The sequence below is a fragment of the Martes martes genome (assembly GCF_963455335.1).
Source record: "Martes martes genome assembly, chromosome: 1".
In the NCBI taxonomy this organism is placed as follows: Eukaryota; Metazoa; Chordata; class Mammalia; order Carnivora; family Mustelidae; genus Martes; species Martes martes.
In genome coordinates, this window is record NC_137888.1 from 60283758 (window position 1) to 60306599 (window position 22842).

Here is a 22842-nt window from a genome sequence, read left to right on the forward strand (position 1 = left end):
TCCCATACAAATCCTCCTGACTCCCCCTGATTCTTACAGGTATAGGACCTGAAAGATAAGAATGAAATAAAAGCTGGAGAGCTGGGTGGGGTGGCAGGGCAGGGACTGAATTTGTTTAATACATTCAGGATGATTTCTTATAGCTTCTAAAATAGACCTAACTCTGTTATGAAGGCAGTCAAGAGCTCTCTACAATCTGATCCCAACCAACCTTTCCTTCTATATCTCAAACTCCTGAAATTGTAGATTCATGGGTTTCAAACAGATTGGTATACCAGGACCTTTTATTATAGTACATTGATATCCTTTAGAGGATGCTAAAAAGGTCTGGCATTGTTATCATGTGGTCCAATCAATTAGAAATATCTGGTCATAATGCTGCTCACAGACCACCATTAATATCATTTGGCACAAAATGTTGAGTCTATTACAAGGGAAACTCATCCTGAGATTCCTCGGTGTGTAAACACAGAAAGTAACATGTTAGTGGTACAGAGGGCTTTGGAATAAATACAGGCACAGCAGGAGAAAGAAACATCCAGATCAGTGTGAACAGAAGGCTGTCTTTACTCAAATGGTTTCCTCAAATGTTTTTTTTTTTATTTAATTCAAAGGAAAAAATCATGACATAAAATTTATACCAAAAGATATAAATTAAGTGGGTACTTATACCCAATGATCTGTTAGATACTAAACCAAGAAGACAGCATGGGCACAGTATGTGTTTTAAAGACCTAGAAAGAGCTTTCTACCATATAGATCGAAAAATGTTACTTTTGTCCTTGTCACCATCAACTATTTGCTTAAGAGAATCCAAGATCTTTAACAATCTGGCCCCAATCCCCCTCTCTCAGTTTTTGTTTGTTTGTTTGTTTGTTTCTGGCTCTCCCCACTGCCCACTGCCCCCCAACACTGCTGCTTCCTTATATTCTGTGACAGGCTGTTGGCTCCTCCCTGAACATGCCTAGGACATCTTTGTCTTTGAGCCTTTGCTAACAGTTCATACTTGAATCTCCCAAGCCTAGCATAGTGTCCTAAACACAGCATGACAATCCAACATTTCTTGAATAAATGCTGTCTGTCTATTTTAGGAGACAAAGATGATAGAAAAAGTTGTCAAATCAGTAAATAAATAGCACAAGAGAGAGGTCAAGGAAAAGTTAATTTTAGTGCGTTTTAGGAGTGGGGGCAAGATGAGCTTTAAGATTAGGAAAACTGATGCTCTTTATTCTTGGGTCTAGCCAATGCTATGAGTCAGTTACTTTTTTGGGAACAAGTTTCAACCTCAAGGTTAAATGAACACAAATGCTCTGTCCATCAGCATATAATGAAAAATCTGTGGCTACTTCCACATCAGCACGGTGAAATTAAAATATGCAGTGTCTTTCTCAGAGGCTTCATATATGACAGAACTTTTTAAAATAGTCCCCTTTGCCACTCTTATACAGAAAGAGCCATAAAGACAAAAGTAAATGTTTAAAACACTGGGATAACTTTGCCTCAGAAAGAAAAAGCTGAGGTATATCTTGATGGTTTTATGGCTGTAAGAGTTGTTATAAAGAAGATAATGATCGACATTTTTGTCCTAGGGCATAATGATATTAAACTGCCCAGTGAGGAATTTAAGTTAAAACTTAAAGATGAACATTCTAAATGTGCAAGTGGTAAATAATCAAATAGATTGCTAAGAGCAGTTATGAAATTTCTATCTTCATGGCTATTTAAAAAATAGGAAAGATCTTCTTCTATTTTGAATGGAATAAATGAAGCTCTGCCTCCAGTCAGGAGATAGATTCAGTAACTTCTCTCATCGTGAGCTCTTTATGACTACAAAATCCTGTAACATGTTGATCCTAAAAATTGTATAGAATCACAACACAGTTGAGTAAAATATATTCTACAGTTTGAAGAGGATTAGGCAATACAAAAAATCTGTAAGTCACTAAATTCAAAACAGTATCTATAATGCTTATGTCTTGATTCAATTTGCCAAGTGTATATGTCACAAATAGAATTGAGGAAAAATGTACTTGAACCTACCATAGTTTAAACATATGATTAGCTAGAGTAAAACATTCTAACAATTAATGCTTTCATGTCTAAGAAATTTAGCTGAATATTTCATAAACCTGGTATGAATATGCATATTAACTCAATCTCCAATTTAAAACAAAAAGTTAGAAAAGACTAGAAAAATAGTATAAGAACTCACTATTATTATTCCCAGGACTATGTTCAAAGACATCAGGAGAACCAGTGAACAAGTACTTTTAAATGACCGAAATGGACCCCATATGATTAAGAATGTAAAACTAATAACAGACTAAGAAAAAGCTCTCACAGGGATGGCAAGTTACTGGATTTCTTGTCTATTTACCTTGCAGTTTTGGAGCTCAGCAGGTGTCCATTACATACAGCACACAGGGTTAGATGAACAGTTCCAATGTCCTTGTCTGAATCAACTTCATTTAAAGCAGTTTGATACATTTCTTAAATAGAAGATGAGCCTATTCTATCTATGGCCCACATTTGGACTGGATCACTGAACTACTGCCCAACTCTTATAAGCAAAGCACTAACATGTACCAATCAACAGCCCATAGCAGAGGCATCAGGAAGGTCAAAATACACACACATAAGAAATTGGCAGTACATTATAGAAGAAAGCTATTTCTAAAGATGGACTTTGGCTACTAAAGCCTTTGAGTGTTATTTAAATTTTGTTAGTAAAAAAAATCAGTCCCAATGTAACTTGTAATAATCTGGTTTAAAAAAAAAAAGATTGGGAGAAAGAAATATAGTTTTATATTGCAACACATTATTTTCATAAGAACATGAATCAAAGAGATAAACTATGCCAATTTCTTCATAGCTAACTTGTTATAGGATATTGTTCTAGTCTTCACTAATTACTTCTTGAGGTTAGTTATGCTATGATCAGGATTTGGAAGGATATAAGTCTAAGACTGTTCAAAAGAAACATTTTTGTTGTTGTTGCTGTTGTTCAATATAGCTACAGAAGAAAAAAAAAAAGCATTAAGCTGACTCTGACAACCTAACTAGGATAATGGTTGCTGCATGTAGCCATTGCTTATGCTGTTTCATATGACAGGAGTGAACTCACAGCAAGGGTGTCAAGCTAACCACTAGCTTGAATTTTGAAAAGTTATGGTACAATAAGCAATAACATTGGTTGTTAGAATTTATAAAACTTACACCAAAACTTATGAATGCAGCAAAAGCAGTTCTGTGAGAAAAGTTCATAGTGATAAATACCTACCTCAAGAAATAAGAAAAATCTCATATAAAAAGAAAAATATCAAATAAAAATGACCTAACTTTACACCGTAAGGAACTAGAAAAGGAACAAACAGAGCCCAAAGTTAGTAGAAGAAGGGAAGTAACAAAGACCAAAGTAGAAACAAATGAAATAGAGACCAAAAAACTAGATCAATAAAACCAGAGATGGTTCTTCAAAAAGATAAGCAAAATTGAAAATCTTTAGTTAGATTCACCAAGAAAAAAAGACAGAGGGCTCAAATAAATAAAATCAGAAAGGAGAGAGATGACATTAAAACTTATACCACAGAAATACAAAGGATCTAGGTGGCTACTATGAACAATTATATGCCAACAAGTTGGACAAACTAGGAAAAATGGATATATTTCTGGAAACATGCAACCTGAATCATCAAGAAATAGAAAATTCAAACAGACCAATTACTAGTAAGGAGATTAAATCAGTAATTTAAGAACTCCCTACATAAAAAAGTCCAAGACCAGACAGTATCACTGGTGAATTCTACCAAACATTCAAAGAAAAATTAATATTGATTCTTCTCAACCTCTTTCAAAAAACAGAAGAAGAGGGAACATTTCCAAACTCATTTTATGAGGCCAACATTACCCTCGTGCCAAAACAAGACAAAGATACCATAAGAAAAGAAAATTACCGACCAATATCCCTGATGAATATAGACTAAAAATTCCTCAACAAAATATAAGCAAACCTAATTCAACAATAAATTAAAAGGTTTGTTCACCATAACCAGTTAGGATTTATTTCAGGGATGCAAGGATGGTTCAACATCTGTAAATCAATCAGTATGATACACCACATTAACAAAATAAAGGATAAAAATTATAAGATCATTTCAATAGATGCAGCTGAAAACTTTACCCTCTAGGATCAGGAACAAAACAAGGATGCCCATTTGTGCCACTTTTATTCAACACAGTACTGGAAATCCTAGCCAGAGCAATCAGTCAATAAAAAGAAATAAAAGACAGCTATATTGGAGAGGAAGAAGTAAAACTGTCAGTATTTGCAGATGACATGACACTATATATAGAAAATCCTAAAGACTCCACCCAAAAACAAAACAAAACAAAACAAAACAAAACAAAAAAGTTATAACTAACAGTGAATTCAGTGAAGTTGCAGGATACAAAAATCAATACACAGAAATCAGTTGCACTTCTATATACTAACAACAAACTATCAGAGAAAGTAAGAAAATAATTCCACTTATAGTTGCATCAAAAAGAATGAAACACTCAGGAATAAATTAAACCAAGGAAGTGAAAGACCTGTACACTGAAAACTAAAAGATATGGATGAAAGAAACTGAAGACACAAATAAATAGTAAGATATTCTGTGCTTATGGATTATAATAATTAATATTGTTAAAATGTCCATACTACCCAAAGCAATCTATAGATTCAATGCAATCTCATAAAAACTGCAATGGCACTTTTCACAGAAATAGAAGAAATAATTATAAAATTTGTATGGAAATATGAAAACTCCCAATAACCAAAGAAATCTGGAGAAAGAAGAACAAAACCAGAGGCATCAAGGTCCCTGATTTCAAACTCTATTACAAAGCTGTAGTAATCAAAACAGTATGGTATTAAAAAATTTTAAAAATATTAAAAAAACACAAAAAAACCCCACTATAGTTTTGGTGTTAAAGGAGACACATAGATTAATAGAACAGAATAGAGATCCCAGAAATAAACTCACTTACATATGGTCAATTAATTTATGACAAAGAAGCCAAGAATATCCAATGGGAAAAGTAGCTTCAATAGATGGTGTTGAGCAAACTGGATAGCCATACACAATAGAAAGAAACTAGACCACTACTTTATACCACACACAAAATTTAACTCAAAATAGATTAGACTTGAATGTAGAAGAAACTCCTAGAAGAAAACATAGGTGGTAAGCTCCTTGACATTGGTGTTGGCAATGACTTTTTGAATTTGATACCAAAACCAAAGGCAACAGAAGCTAAAATAAACAAGTGAGACTATGTCAAACTAAAAATATTCTGTATAGCAAAGAAAACCATCAACAAAATGAAAAGGCAGCTTACTGAATGGGAGAAAATATTTGCCAATTATATATCCAATAAGGGGTTGCTGTCCAAAATATATAAAGAACTAATACAACTGAATAGTAAAAAGAAACCTGATTAAGAAAGTGGGCAGGGGATCTGAATAGATATTCTTTTTTTCCCTCTCTCTCTTTTTCAAAAGATTTTATTTATTTGAGAGAGAGAGGGGGAGAGTGTGTGTATGTGCAGCCATATGTGTGGGGAGAGGGGCAGAGGGGGAGTGAAAGAATCTCAGGCAGACTTCACACTGAGCATAGAGCCCAACACAGGGCTCAATCTCATGACTCTGAGATCATGACCTGAGCTGAAACCAAGAGTCTGACACTAAATCAACTGAGCCACCCAGGCACCCCAAATAGACATTTTTCTAAAGAAGACATGCAGATGGCCAATAGGTACAATGAAAAGATGCTCAATGTCACTAATCATCAAGAAAGTGAAAGTCATAACCACAATGAAATATCTCCTCACATCTGTTAGAATGGTTATTTATCCAAGTGATAAGAAATAAGTGTTGGCATGGATGTGGGAAGAAGGGAATCATTGTGCACTGTTGGTGGCCATGCAAATTAGTGTAGTCATTATGGAAACTAGAATGAAGTTTCCTCAAAAATTAAAAATGGGACTACTATATGATCCAGCAATTCTACTTCTGGATATTTATTTGAAGAAAATGAAAATATTAACTCAATAATATATATGCATGTCCATGTTCAATGCAGTATTTTGTTTATATAATAACCAAGATATGAAAAGAACCCGAATGTCCATCAGTGGATGAATAAAGAAAATGTGGTATATATACACAATGGAATATTACTCAGTCATCTCAAAAAAGGACATTTGTGACAACATGGTTGAAACTTGAGGGCATTACACTAAGTGAAATAAGACAAATAAGAAAAAGACAAATACCATACGATCTCACTTATATGTGATATTCAAAAAACAAAAACAAAAACAAAAACAAAAACCAAGCTCATAAATACAGAAAACAGATTGGCAGTTGCCAGAGGTGGGGGTTGGGGAGTAGGCAAAATGGGTGCAGGTGGTCAAAAAGTACACCAATCCATTTATAAAATAAATAAGTGATGGGGATATAACATACATTTCCACATGGTAACTATAGTTAATCATACACTATTGAATATTTGGAAGTTGCTAAAAGAGTAAATCTTAAAAGTTCTTATCACACCAAAGAAATTCTGGAACTACACATGGTGACAGGTGTTAACTAAACTTGTGGTGATCATTTTGCCATATATACAAACATTGAATCATCATGTTGTATACCTGAAGCCAATATATTATTCTCTTATAATGTATGTCGATGAAACCTCAATAAACAAAACAAAAAAAAGCATTCATAGAACTTACTGATGGCCTGTCTCCATCTCCTCTTATTCCCACAACCATATTTTCACCTCCACATGCCTATCATATCAGACAGTTGAAGAAAAAGAAACAAATCTGACTGGGACTGCCTCTGTGGGGACACTCTCGGTCAGCTCTCTGTCCTCCTCAAGTCCAACTTGTTCTCAGTTATCTGAAAAATCTATTAATTTAATTCAACGCTTCCTCTCAGGGGAATCTGCTTTTTCTTAACTGTCTTTATAAACTCTAGATTCAGGTTTTTCCACAGGCAATGGAGGAAGTATGGCAATTTTGTTTGTAGGTGGTGGTGGTGGTGGATTCTGCTTTGGAATTTTCAAATTTTTCAATTTTACTGCTTCTCCAACTCAAGAAGCAAACAGGAATGTTTTGTACTGACACTTTACTAGAATTCTTCAGTAGAGATTTCCTCAGTTAATCTCCACTGGTTCCAGGCCTTTGGTTAGCATACACTGAAGGAGTCTTTTTCGCAGTATCTCTCAAAACTCTGCCTGTGAAATTTCCCTGTAAATACCTGAATTCTCAGATTCACCTATTAATGATCTACACATTGAAGATGCTTCCTGCCTGTTTTTTCACCTCCTGCTTCAGGAAGGGCTTAGACTACAAACAAGCTGATGGGGATCCTCTAGGCCTAATCCCTGCGGAGCTGAGCTCAGCAGCCAGGGAACCTGTGGCAGTCCACGAAACACCATGAGGAAAACAGGATTTGCCCAGACTTTCAGGAAGAAAGCACGTTTTTTCCAAGACGAGACCCAGAAAATAAGGCACATTAAAGAAAGTGAGCAAGATAATATGATTTTTAAAAGAGTCCAGCGGAGGTCAGTTGCAAAAAGTGTAGATTTGCCAAGGTTTTCTCAACTGCAACTTTATTTTTTAGTGCCTGACAGAGGCCTACATCAGACATTTCAAGGGAAGTCCATTCTTCTCTGACCAGCGAAGCCCTAAGCACTGGTGCAAAAGGGTTCCTTTCTTGTCTCCAAAGGCAATCAATTTGTGCCCCAGAGTCTGAGGATTCATGGGTTTCTTTTAATTTTACAAGTCTGCACGTGCTTCCTCCTGCATGATTTGGTCCTGAGGAAGTGACCCACCCACAACTCCACAGAGCTAATTAACCCCATACTGAGCGGTTTTTTCCCCTCATTTCACACATCCACTCAATGCTTTAAATGACCCAGCAGTAGAATGATCAGATGATTTTTTTTTCTTCTCAGTGAGGAAAGCACAGTGATAGGAGACCTAGGGTATATCTGCTCTAATTCAAAACAGCAGTGTAACCCGAAAGTATTACCAAATCACATTTTATCAGAGGATGCAGAAATGCTCAAAAAATGTTTGAATTAAACACTTTCGTGTTACTCGTTCGACATACCGAGGTTTCTATTTTAAATAACAAATAATACATAATAAATGCTGAGGTAGAGAAGTTTGATCTATATAAAAAAATTTTTTTTAACATCTCATTTTACTAGAAAAGATAAAAAAGACCCAGCCTCCCTCCTTGTCTTTAGCAGCTTCAAGAGAAGGGCCAATGAGAAAATGATATAACTCATCTTTTTTTTTTTTTTTTTCCACTTCAAGGAATAGGCTCAGGTTTTCCCAGATTTATTTTTGCCAAAGTGAATGCCTTGAAAACTCTGAGATGATCACTGTTTTCTAACTTTTCAAAAAAGAAAAAAGTGAACATGATGATGGTGGGTGATTTAATGGAATCAGCTTGTCAATGTGATGAAACTGAAAATGCTTTTACAGAATATGTCCACATGCTAAAATAAAAAAAGTCTTTAACATAATGTATATAGCATAGAGTGGTTTTTGTCATGGCAAAAGAAAGGAGTATCATTAATTTAGACAGTAAGTGTAAGGTTCTGCTAGAAACCCTCATGGATAAATTACGGAAATACTTCTTGGGCAGACAAATGGAGCCAGACAAGTCCCTAGTTCTTTTAGAAGCTATTGGAAGAGCCATCAGATTTTAAGTCTGTCATCTCTGCTACATGATAAGAACAATTCTGGGCTATTTCCTTCAGTTATGCCAGTCTATGGCTTCAGAATTTTAAAGATGTATACATAAATGAACAAGAAAATGACCTCCCCTGAATGTCCCATCTTAGGCCAACTATCAGCTCTCTCACATTCTCAAAAGCATGTGTGCCAAATTGGCTCATTCTGGTATGACTTGGTCATAGAGCATGCACTTTTTGTATGAACTTTCAACCTCCTTTTCCTCTGCAAAGTGATTTATGCACACACTAATAAATGCCCAAGAATTCCATAGTTCTTAGCACAGTGGACAGTCAGTACAAGGGGAAACGAAACCTATCTAATATTTAAAATTCTTGTTTGAAGTCTCTTAAAAACTATGCTTTGGAACCAAAGACCTTATGAAAGTTCTAAAAAACATTCACTATCGCTCCCTAAGCTTCTGGTAGGTATGGGTACCAACCAGGAAGGTTAGGTGAGTAAAACTGATCCAGGAGGGAAAGAAGAAGGTCCAATGAGGCACACTTTGTTTTTTTATCTTCAGTGGTCAGAAATTTTATATTTGACATATATCCTAAATCAAGCTCTTTCATGTGTGCCTCTAGCCTTTGGCTGAAACTGCTTCATCTGGTAATCCTAAAATTGGGTTGTTGTGATTTCAAAGGCTCCTGCCCGTCAGACTTTTCCAGCCTCACTGATGCTTGGGATTCTGAAGCTACTGCCATGGCCTATGAAGCCCAAACCCTCACTACCTCTTTGAACTTATTTCCCATCACTTTTCTGTAAAATTGTTCCAACTAACAATAGAATGTGTTTACCTAGATGGGTGAACAAGAACAGGAATGTGAAGGGGATTAAAATGAATAAATTAAAAATTGGTCACTTTATGCCCTTGTTAAAATTCAACTATCTCATTGGGGAACCTAACAAAGTTTCTGAACTTTTCTTGAGAATTGGTTCGATAAGGGAGACCATGCAAAGAAATGCCCAGATGGAGGCATGTATTAATTCATTAACTTAACAAATGTTTTTTCAGAGTCTATTATTAACCACTTTGCTAACTGGACTCCACACCTGCTCTCAAGGACCTTTCATTCTAATGTATGCTTTTGAAAGTTATACCTCCATTACCACTGACAGGTTTATTAGTCCACTTAGGTAAGTTATCATAAACATAACAACCCCTCTTGTTCCTTATTCGTTCTTTCCAATTGCTCTTTGACATCCACTAAGCCCTCATGAATGACCTCTTTATTATGGTCTATATTATCAACTCTGCTAATTCCTACTTAGGTAAGAAACTGCTTCTCTACCACCAATTATTTTCTTTCACAAACAGCGGAGAAAATGTTATAAAAGTCTGCCCAGAGCTATTTAAGTGTTAGAAATGGGTCCTTACAAACTTATTTGAAACATTGCTCTTTTCATTTTGGGGGCCTCAGCCCCTAGGAAGCATATCTTGAGTTACAGGCAAATTATGAATCAGGTCTGCCAGACACAGCACTCACTACTCTCCAAGATAGGACATTTCAGCACCCCCCCAAAAGGATCCTAGTCTGATTCAAGTAATCTCAATCTCAGAGAGGATTTAATGGAGCACATGTCTCTGGTCTCTACGCTCCTTATAAGGAGGTATCCCCTCCATCATATTTTAGTCTTTTCTAAACTTAGCAATCTTAGGTCAGTGTCAGTGAACATGATATAAAGAACACTAACTCCTCCTCAACTTACTAAACTTTTTCTTCCTCATACGCCTTTTTAAAAAAATGGAAGAATGTAATATATGTACAGAGCAGCAAGTGTTCTCTCCCCACTTCGTTTAGGTATTTCCTTTTTATTACAAACGGTGGTGATGGAATTATAAATACCATTGTTTTACCTCCATGTTAATACTCTTATTATCTTGCATAAACAGAAGTGAACAAATACGTACATGACACCAATCAATCCTTTCTTTAAAAATGCAGTTTTCATCTTTCTAAGTAATACAGGAAGAATTAATGAACTCAACTTGTAGTTTACGTGTTTATATTTTGAATGTTAATAACGTAAAACCAAATTATTGTAGAGTTCTTTTCAGATTTACATCAGCCATTAACACTCTCCATGCCAGCACCTGATAGGAGGAGGGAGGAACTAATGACAATGGGTCTGAGTCCCCAGAGTCTACAGGTAAGGGGCTTGAGGGGCTGGAGAGGATGTTAAGCTGCTAGAGCAGGAGATTCTGACCTGTGGGGTAGGTAGGAGATATTTGCTGGCAGTGAAAAGATTATTTTTGTAGAACAAATGGCTCAGAGGAGGTCACTGGGGCATTAGGTGAGAGGAATATCACAACCAAACATAAAAGCACTATTAGAGGACTAGGGCAAAGGGAAATCACTACTTGTTCCATCTGCTCATTGGTTTTCCTTCTTCCCTAGTGTGCTTTCTCTTTCCATCATGACATACTCTCTCCCCTCCATTCTTCAAGTTCTTTCCTTTACCTCTTTATAACACAGAAGCATGTAGGGACAATTTTAGAGGATAGTAAAACCAAAAAAGAATTTAGAGAAGACTTGTGACAATATACTTTACATTATATATATACAGGCAAATACAACCTATATTTGATTGACCAAGAACTAGAAACTGGGACTTTTGAGATTTAAAAAATTCATGGTATGTCTGGTCATATTAATCTCTAGGCCAGCAGGTTTTTAGTTGTGCTGTAAAGAGCTTTAACAGAGTCACTAGAAGGGAAAAATTGGAATTTTATAGGGACTTATATTTACAAGGAAAAAAGGAACTTCATTAGAGTTGTTTATTGAAATGCCCCTCAAATTATTTTTTTTTAAACTTATACACAGACAATATCAAAAGAGGGAGCTTAAAAATCTTCACAGCGTTAGGAAACCACTAAACCCAGTGTATTATGTTCATTACAGTCACTCAAGCAAGTAGAGGATAAGTAGAGCATGGTATCTCACAGTGAATAACATGGTTGGCTACTTCACCAATCTGACATCTGGAGACTAGGTCCCTGGGAACAGGGCTCTCCTTACGAATACCACAGAGAGATACCAGGGTTCATCTGAATGCATAGGGCATGAGGGATTAGCTATACAGTGTCATCCGGGATGTACCTAAAAGTATTCTCTAACCAAGCACCAAATTTTTAGCCCTGTCTTCTTGGAAAAAAAAATTCCAATCCAAAGCTTATGGGGATACTTTATTTGGTCACGGAGTGGGGGGAAGGTTGCTGAGACAAACCATCACATTCAATGCCTAAAGGCAGGAGGAAACAAGGAAAAAGACACACAGAAAGGGAGAATGTGTGCCAAAGGAGAGAGTGCCAGCTCTGGAGACTCACTAGTAAAATAAATAGAGAATCTTAGAACAAGAGAAATAAACAAGCATGCTTTGAGGGAAACAACAGTACACTTTTGGAATCTGAGGCAAAAAGTAAAAATAATTGCCTCGTCAATTATTATCACCATTGCCCCATTTATTCTACTTTTATATACACAAGTAACGTGCTTTCCCGAAGGATCCTCAAGCTGAAACAATGGTGTTAATGATGGCAAAGCCATTAAGCTACATGAAGTTAAGTTATTTGGCAGAGTTGGGAATGAAATCCTAACCTGCAGGCTTTTTCTGAGTCTAGTCTACGCCCTCCAAAATGTTCATTCTATTTTCTGTGATTTCTTTCAGACTGATGTCAAAAGATATGTGTGGTATGGGCAGGCTTCCTTATTGGGATATACATGGCTCTAGAAAACAAGAACTTAACCTTCTCACCAAAGACTTTCCGACATTCACTTTTTCCCTCCTCCCCCCCCCCCAGACTATTAATCTCCAGTTTCTTCTCTATCATCCAGGACCCCAAGGTTGTTAACTTTAAAGACTTCTGCTGGCTCCATTAATTTCCTCATCTATGCTTCTCAGGTGTATCCAGCTAGTTCTTGAGTCCAGATGAACACACTCATGTGTGTTGTCCTCAGCTCCCAGGCTACTGAGCAATGCTGGACTTCCCAAACTGTATAGCTTGGGGCCTCTCCAGATTCCTGGTTCCTGGTTGGTGTTTCAGAAATGCTTTACGGTTTTTTTATTATTCCAAGTCACTTGCCTTCTTTATCCCCATCTTCCATTTATCACTCTAATTAACTCCTAACTTACCTCCTACTCTTGGTTCTGAACTAACCTTGTCTCTTTTCTTCACAGAGAAGCAAAGGTCATCAAATAGCATCTCTTCCCTCCACCTCTGTCAGAATCCACCCATCACATCTCAGAGACCTTTTCCTCTAGTGCTGATGACCTGCTCCAGGATCTTATTATATCAATTACTTCTTTCTTCTGTCTTTTCCTTTTTTTTTTGCTGCCTGCCAACATGCTTCAGCTGCCCTCATTTAAAACAATAGCAACCATAACAAATTAACAAATAACAAACCACCTTCCGTAGACCTGATCTTTTCCTCCTTTGTACCACCTCCAAGCTTCCTAAAACCCAGATTTATTCCTCAATGTATTAAAATCTGGTTTCTTGAGCTGTTTCTAATTAAACTGCCAAGGTCACCAAAAACCTCTGAATTGCTAGTTCCCAAGGTCCATTCTTCAACCTCATCATATTATTTCTTTCTTTTTAAAGTAAGGTTCCTTGATGAATAATTTACACACAATTCACCCTTTTTAATACCGTTCTGTAGTTCAATAAGTTTTGAATTCTGTACTGGTTCCTTGATGTCTGTAAAATAAAGACCAAATGCCTTTGATTCATACACAGTTTCCTTCAGAATCTTTAGCAGTCTTCCCCACAAAACTTACTGTTGGTCACACATTATTCAACAAAATATGGTATGTACATTCATGCCTCTTGAACGTTTTCCATGTTCCCTCTCTATATTACAAACATACAATTTTTTGTGTAATATAGTAGATGATATTAATATCATATCAATTTCCATATAGACTCATGAAACAAGATGTTATTTTGACAAATTGATGTTTTCAAAATAGAAATTAACTATCAAAATGGTACCACCTGAAGATTTGTTATTTTAGTGTTATTGAGAACTGGGTCCTCCCCAAATTCATATGTTGAAGTTCTAGTCCTAGTACCACAGAACTTGACTATATTTGGGAATAGGGTCATTGTAGATGTGACTAATAAAGTTAAGATCAGATAATACTGGAGTGGGGTGGGCCCCTAATCTAATATGATGAGGTCCTTATAAAAGTGGAAATTTGGACTTGGACATGAACACAGGGAGAATACCATGCGAAGATGGAGGCAGAGATTAGGGTGATTCTTCTACAAGCCAAAAAACATCAAAGATTGCCACCAAACCCCAAGAAGTTAGGAGAGAGGCAAGGGACAGATTCTTCTTAGAGCCCTTGGAAGAGACCAACCCTGTGGATACTATGTGTCTTGCCTCTAGAACTGTGAGACATAATTTTCTGTTGTTTAAGCCGCCAGTTTATGGCACTTTGTTATGGCAAAGCTAGTAAATGGACACACTTAGTAAATGAACCATCTTTGAGTGCATGTGAATATTCATTATCTCATTCACTTATCAAATACAAGTGCCTACTATGTGCTAGACACTGTTCTAGGATGTTAGGATGAATGGCATCAAAATATATTTGTTGAATGAATGAATAAGAACTTGATTGTGTTCCTGCATTTTTGATGCAGTAATAAGCAATTAATCTATCACTCAACATAGGATTGATTTAATGAATGCTTACACTTATTCATTCGACAAATATTTACTGAATACTTACTATGTGTCAAATACCATTCTGGGCACAGAGGATAAAGTTATTGAGAGGACAAGTTCTCCAACTTCATGGAGCTTAAAATCTAGTGGGAGAAAAAGACATCAATGAAGAAAACTAGTAAATAAATCACATAATTTCTCTCTGTGCCCCACACTGACAATTAAACACGCTTATCCTCTAAACCCTGTAATTCTTGAACAATGCTCAGGGCATCAGTAATACTTCAAAATATTCCTAAATATCATGCCCTGTTCTTTCCCTTACAGTCCTACAATCTCTAAATAAGCCTGAAAGATCCCTAAGATTAAGAACTTAAGCTGTTCTCTAGACTTTCTGATATAAGCATGCTTTTAGGAATTTACATGTTACTTCAGGGTCTACAAGATAATGATCAACACAATAAAGTCTGATAGTGGGTGTAGGGTAATCCACAAGAAGTGTATGGGGTAAAAGTGTAGGCAGGACACCTCAAAGTCTGGGTTTCTCAGTCAGTCAGCACATATTTCTTAAGCACTTACTGTGTGCCAGTCCCTGTGCTGAAGATAGTAGAACTGTGGGTAGAACAAGAATGATGCTGAGCCACACAGAGCTTATAATTGACAGGGAAACACCTGAACAACTAATTTCACAGTCCGTTCCTTAATTTTGATTACGATAAGGGTATATGAAGAGTGTTAGGAGAACAGCTGGGGTGGGGAACTTTGCCATGAGGGTTCTGTGAAAAGGCTTCCTTGAGGAAGTGATGCCTGAGCACTGCTTTGGGGCTGGGGCAGGGGTGTTTGTTTGATCAGGGATCACAAAGTCTTATGTTTCTTCTTCCTCATCTCCTTTCATCCACGTGCACACATTTCAAACACTTAAAAGCATTCTTCAAATATACTAAGAACACCAAAACTAAACACAAGAGAAGGACTCTCCAGAGGAAAGAGGCCAAAAATAGAAGAAAAAACCCCCTAATCTCACCATTTGTTTTGAAAACACCCAAAATGATTAAAACATATTATAAACTAAAACATATGAACTAATCACTTGCCAAGTTTCATTTTTAAATCAGTGCCGTTTTTGAGGTTCATAAACTGAGAAAGAGTCTTCAAATATGAACTTGTTTTTTCTTTTCGTGGCCCTCAGTTGGCTCGAAGCATTTGCTGTTAGGCTGTGTCGAGGCAAAGGGTTCCAGCTGGTTAGGAACATGCGGCACACATCCGCTAGAACGTAAGTTCCACAAGATCAGGGCTTTCTTTATTCATTATTTCAGCCCTGATAAACAGAAGAGTGCCTGGAAGGTAGTTGAGATCCAACAAATATGTGCTGAAGTATCCACTGAATGAATATTCTGGGCCTTTGAAGAAATTCTCTAACTTTCTTTTCTTACTCAAGCCACATCTTGCTTTAGGGTCTTACCCTGGGACAATTTTTGCTCCCCACCAGGGGACATTTGGCAGTCATCAAGACTGAAGAAGTTGCTACTGGCATTTAGTGGGTGGAGGTTAGAGATGTTGCTATATAACTTACAATGTACAGGACAGTCCTGCACAATAAAGATTTATCTGGCTCCAAATGTCAACAAGGCCAAGGCTGTAAAATGCTGCCTTAAGCCCTTTGTTTCTATTGGTTGTATCTGGGAGTTCAATCCTCCATATATCTGAGAGGAAACTGAGCCCTCGAGGAAGCAACCAAAAGGGTTTTCTTGGTTCATTCTCCTTCTTTCTTAACAGAACTGTCTCTACCCTTTCATTCTCCTTCTTTCTTAACAGAACTGTCTCTACCCTAAGTCACACTGGGAGACAGCCATTTTGCCTTTGCCCTCACTGGGTCAATCTGCAGTTTTTTGGGGGGAAAGCACCTGAAAAAGTCTGTCTCTACAATGGTAGTGAATAATTTTTATAGCTTACTGGCGTTTACCTATGAAAATAACCTAATTTTAGTAAAATTAGCTTGTTTACAGACTAGTCATGTATCTCTAAGAATAAGTCATGTTATCCTCCCCTAAGTCAACCAGTTTATCCATGTCTGGTCAGAAACTATGCAGCAGTCTAGCTTTACTCATGACAACTAAGATCAACTTCACGAATTCCAACAAAACCCAATAATGTGCTTGGGTAGAAAGACTGGGTTCATAGCATTTCCTCTGCTCCCTTCCTTGCCCTGAATATTAAAACAGTATTATCTGATCCCAGTTTCAATGGGGGGACCTCCATGGTGCCAAAGGAGTGCATGTGCCGATTTCCCCAGTATGACGGTTGCTCCGGTAATCTTGGTATTGTGGCATGTGTCCCAGTTACCATAGAGACTGCATACACTAACAGTGTAGCATTGAGATTGGTGGGGAAGACACATTTCACAGAAGCTTTTTTGGAGGGATAAAGATAAGACACAAGAAAGAAAGACTGCCAATAAAGAGGCACAGCAAAGAGAAGTCCCTGACAATCAGATTCTAGAAATTTGGGACAACAGAGATTACAACTACTACTCTAAAACAACATACCCTTTCCACTCAAAGGCTGCCTCTCTCAGGAAAATTTCAAGTATGAGGAGAAAGAGCAGATACAAAACATTTTAAAATGAAAAGGTAAATAAATGAACCTACCAAGACATAGAGGTGATAAAAGTGGTATGGTCAGAAAACATATTTAAATAATTCAAGGGAAGGAAAAAATTAGTAATCTAAGAGCACAATAAAATTAGAAGTTATATTTCTGTAGGATGGCTGACTTACAGAGAGGCTGGCCCTCAGGGAGTAACTTAAGTTCCAAGTGTCTCTTTCTACTTCACTGCAAGTGGAAAGAAAAAAAAAAGATGATCTACCTCTCATTTGTTAACAGAGGTCTTCTTAAATATCCCAGTGGTTTGTGTTATGACAGATGAATATGATCCATGCCAGTCAAAGAAAATCTGACAAAAACTCTGAGTGAATACATAAATTAGGGGACATTGTTCATGATGCAAATAGGCTTATTCCATAGTTTCTTAAAACAATGAGAGCTTAGAGTTCACTAACAGTGTGATCTTACATATGTTCTTTTTCTCTGCATTCAATTTTGAGGTATCCTGTTGTTATAGAGATCAGGCATGTATGTAAGGTAAACAGCTCAGGGGTTGAACTGTAGATGTTTTTAAATAAAAAGGAGGGTGGGGATAGGATATGGGCTGGTGTAGGGGAGGAGTGGGAGTGCATTTAAGAGAAAATTAGTTTAGGAAGATGTCAGATAAGTGATCAGAAGTTCCTTGAGGTCTAGGTCACATCTGGCACTATTTTATTACACATACTTTCACATTACTATGTCCACTGCCCACTGTATACCCATGATTCCCAGTTTTAGTTATCATCAATATGTTAATAGCTCTCAAATTTGTGTCTTGAGCCATTAGTTCTCTCCTGACCTCTAGCCCTCTGTATCAAAAGACCTACTGGACAATTCTAGTTGGATATCTCAACATGTCCAAAGCTGAATCATCTTCTTCCAAGTTTCTCTTCTTCTTATGTTCCTTATGTGAGTGAATAGGATCACCATTTACCCATCTGCCCAAGCCCCATACCTGAGAACCATCTGTTGCTTTTTCATCACCCCTCAAATAATCACCAGATTTGTAATTCTAATGTAATTTCTTTTAATAACTGAGGGAGGCTTTTATGCATAGAACACGATATTTACAGTTAATTGGGTTTAAAACTATTGTGTGTGTGTGTGTGTGTGTGTGTGTGTGTGTGTATCTCTGTATACATACATATTACTCTATTGGTCTAATAACTTCAGTATAAAATAAGAAGAACAAACTTTCAGGAAGGGTGAGGTCACTAGGTAGAAAATTTAGAATCTTAAACTATTTCAACTGTCAGTAAGAGGGTTAGAAGAATGAAAGTTAGGGCCTGCTTTGGGAATACTTTCTGGAATCATTCTAACAAGGTCACCAATGAACACACTGAATATTTTTGTAGTAACTAAAACAATGAGTGATTCTAAGTCTATATCCTACAAAATGACTTTTACAATACATGTCTTCTAAGTTCAAGTTCCACTCTTACCTACTTCTTTCACAATCACTTTCCACTTTGTAGCCTGATAAAGATAGGCAGTATTTTGTTTTCCTCATCAACCAGGTTTCTTCATTTTAGTGACCTTTTACTTATTGATGTTTCTCACATTTCTAGGTCTCTTGTTCCCACTGCACCAAATTAGCTCAGGCCTCTGTTATCTGTCACTTGTGATATTGTAACAGTCCATTGTGCTATGTTCTCTTCTGTTTCTGAGCCTTAGCACGTGTCACTACTTGTGTCTAGAATGCTCATATTCCCTGATAAACGTTTACCAAATGAAAAAAATAAGTACTTTAGATGTTGCTGCTTTGGGTGCTAAACAGAAATAGTGGCCTATCTAATATTCTGGATAAATCTGCATAAAGTGGACTTACTTTCAAAATTAATTTTGAAGAACCTTAAAATTTTGCCATGGAGAATCATGGGGCCCATGCCACAGTATTAAGTTTTGCATTTAACAAAAATACTTGCAAACTCAGGGAAAGAAGCACTCATTCTTTCTTCATTCACCCAGCAAATATTTACTAAGCACCTTTATATACCAGGTACTATTCAAGACACTGGGGACTTCTTAAAGTACAAACCAGACAAAAATCCATACAACAAAACCCTACGATTATTGCACTTATATTCCATCTTGGGGGAATAAATATGTAATTAAAACATATATCTGAAAGGAGTAAATGCTGTGAAGAATAATGAAGCAAATTGGGGTGGGGGGAGTACAATTTTAAATATGGTGGTTATGAAGCCTTACTTAGAAATGAAAATTGAAGGGTGCCTGGGTGGCTCAGTTGGTTAAATGTCTGGCTTCAGCTCAGGTCATGATCCCAGGTTCCTGGGATCACCCCGCATCACAAGGGAAAAGCAGGCTTCCCCCCCCTCCCCAGCAGCGGGGGTGGGGTGGGGTGGGGTGGAGCCTGCTTTTCCCTCTGCCCCTCCCCCCTGCTCATACTATTTCTCAAATAAATAAATAAAATCTTAAAAAAAAAGAAATGGAAATTGAGCAAAGACTTGAGAGTGGTGAGCAAACAAGACTCATCTGGGAAAAAGCATTATGGGAAGTGAAAAAAGCTGGTGCAAAGGCCCAGGGGTGAAATCATGTACAGTAAATATGGAAGCCAAAGAGGCCAAGGGAGCTTGAGAGGAGTGAGTGAGGGATCAAGTGCTAAAGAAAAACACTGAAGTTAACAGGGGCAACAATGTGTAGGGCCTTTTGGAATACCATAAAGACTTTGGCTTTTCCTTTGAGTAGGTGGGGACTCTTAGAGAGTTCTGAGCAGAGGAGTGTGACACAGTCTGACTTAATTACGTTACATACCTTACAAAGATCACTCTGGCTACTGTTTTGTGAATAGACTGTAAGTGGCAAGGCCAGAAGCAGGGAAGGTAATTAGGAGGCAATTCCAGTAATCCAGGCAAGAGATGGTAGTAGCTTGAATCAGGGTAGTAGCGGTGGTGAGGATAAGAAATGGTTAAGATTCTGAATGTATTTTGTAGGCAAAACTACAGAATTCATTGGTAAGTTGAATTTGTGACAGAAATAAAAAAGCTGGGAGAGAAATAAACTTTTGAGTTGAGCAACTCTGAGGATGGAGGTGCTATTTACTAAGGTGGGGAAAACCATATTTGCTGAATACAGTAAGGAATTCCACTGGGAGTTGTTGCATCCCTGACACCCATTAGGCTCACAGTGGAGATGTTGAGTAAGCAACTGAACATGTGAACTTAGAATTCAGGGCAAAGGCCTGGACCAGAGGTACAAGCTTGAACCATAGCTGGGGTGTGACTCTGAAGGAAGTAAATGGAGATAAGGAAAAGAGAAGGTTCAAGAATTGAGCTCTAGGAGCTTCTGATTTTTGCATGTTGCAGAGATGAGAGTACACTAGCAAAGAAGACTGAGAAAGAATGGCCCAGGAGATGGGGGGGAAAAATCAAGCGAATGTGGGGGACTGAAAGCCAACCAAGCAAATAAAGTTTTAATGGTGAAAGAAGTAGCCATAGAAAACAATGCTGGCAGATGGGAAAAGATGAAGACTGAATTAGTTAATGGATTTGGCAACTTGGAGGTTACTGGTGAATCTTAAGGGTGGGTGCAAATGCTAGTGAGAGAAGGATCAAGAGAGAATTAGAGAGTAGAAGTAGAGTGCTTGTAGTGATTGTAGGCATTTCTTCAGAACTTTGGCTATAGAGGGAATCAAAGAAATGGGATAGTAGCTGGCAGGGAGTGTGGGGTTAGAAAAAGGTAATTTTTAGACTGAGAGAACTTACATGTATGTTTATAGGAGAGATTTGGAAGAGAAGGAAAATTGGTAAAGTAAGAGAAAGAGGGGAGTCTTTCAGGAGCACTGTGTATGAGTGTGTGAGTGGGGTGGGACTGACTGAAGGCACAGTGAGGGGTGGGCTGAGACAAGAACACACAGGGTTTATCCACAGTTATAGGGGAGAAGACAATGTGTGGGCATGCATGCAGATGGAAGGGTAGGTGTGCTGGAGAGCCAGTGTTCATGCAAGTTCTTTTTTGACTATTTCTATTTTTTCACTGAAGTAGGAAGGAGGGTCATAAGTTGAGAGTAAGAATAGGGAAGGAAATGTTGGAAGTTTGAGAGAAGGAAAGATATGAAATGCTCTTGTGGAGATATGGGGAAGTAAATGGACAGGGAAGCACAATATCATTGCAGGGAGGCACTAAGAACCCCTTAGAGTGATCAGGAATTTACAGTGAAAGTCATCACTTTATCTGCATGTTTTTCTCCAGCCACAGTCAGCTGGCATGCAGGCCTACAACAGGCACGGAGTTGCATATGATCATGATGGTTGGGATTTGCCGGGAGAGGACAGTGAAGCAAGAGAAGATCAAGGAAGTTAAGGGTGTGTGCAAGAAAAAGATTACAATCATTGTCCAAGGAATCTAAACTACATAAGGAAGTGAGAATATGAGGGGTGAAGGGTAGAACTGATGAATGAGAGCTCTAGTACATTCTGGAGTTGTTGCCTTAAGGGAACTTGAAAGTATGAGGTGGTGGCTGAAGAGTGGGATGCTTGAAATGGGGATGATGGAAAATTTGTGATTATTAGTAATGACAAGGTCAAAAGTATAACTGCAGAAGTGAAGAGCTATGTTAGGGTGAAGGACAGATCATGAGACAATCAAGGAATTGAGACCTAGGTGGTGGGAGGATTACATATGACCAGGAATTGTGAGGAGGGAAAGACAAAAAGAGTGCTAGTGAGTCAGTGAAAATCTGTAAGAAACTGGAGGTGGCAACCAAGGCTTAGTGGATCCCTGCAAGAAGGAGGGATTATGGGAGCAGGGAACTCTCTGACCTCCTCCCCTACTCTTCCTCCCTTACTTTTCATCTTCTCGGTTGGTATGACTGGCATTAGCAAACTTCTGATTTCTCAGCCTGGAGAGCTACAAATCACCCATGACATCACTTTGTAATTTCTCTTTAAATTATATAAACGTCCTAAGAATTTTCACTTTCAAACATTTACTCTTTTCTCCCAATTTTGGGCCATCACGACTCTTGCCAGTCACACTCTTTTCCATCATTGAGTTTAATGCTCTTCATGGCACTAATCACTCTCTGAAATTACCTTGTTTGTTTATTTGTTTGCTTTTTGCTGGAGGGAGGTCCTACCTTCCTTCCTTAGAATCTAAGTTCCATAAGGGGAAAAGTCTTCTCTATTTTGTGCCTGAAACATAATATGCCCTTGGTAGATATTTCTAGAATGAATTCATCGGTGGCCCCATCATGTTCTGAGGAATCCTCATTGTCTCAGTTTCACACACTGGCCCCCTTTACCATCCTACTTGTTTCTCCATACTCTCCTGCTCAAACCATCCATCTCACTCAGCAGGGGCATTTTACAACCCCCACCCCCTATACACCCTGTTGATTTCCATCCTGACAATTTCATCATGTTTCTCCTGTTGTTGTTGTTTTTTTTCCTCCCTGTTTTTAATGTCAGTTCCCTATACACCAATTCTTCAAGTCTCACCTTGGGTCTCATCTCCTGGATGGCTTTTCCATGATTACTCTAAGGCTGGCTGATTTTGCTCTTCCAGAAAATTCTGCTATGCCTAATAACACCAGCAGCTTTATCTTTGCTAATTGCTGAAGGTGTGTCAATCTTATCTTTTCACTTTGAGTATAGGTTTATTTTTGTCTCAGGGATCCTGACTTATATCAATAGTGTACTCCTAAAGAACTAACATAATGTAGGACAGATAAGGTTTGTTCAAAAAAAATACCATGGCTTCATTG

At 37.7% G+C, this 22842-nt stretch overlaps 1 protein-coding gene across 13 annotated transcripts in view; it reads right to left on the bottom strand.

The window, feature by feature from the left end:
- Positions 1-22842, bottom strand: part of ZBTB20 (zinc finger and BTB domain containing 20) — a 774313-nt gene that overhangs the window by 164019 nt on the left and 587452 nt on the right. For 3 of the 13 annotated variants that reach the window (XM_080830746.1, XM_080830742.1, XM_080830740.1), the window contains one exon: positions 14539-14617. The exons of the other annotated variants lie outside the window; for them this stretch is intronic. The gene's annotated coding sequence lies outside the window, so the exon portion shown is untranslated. The remainder of the gene's footprint in view (positions 1-14538; positions 14618-22842) is intronic. 13 annotated transcript variants of the gene reach the window in all.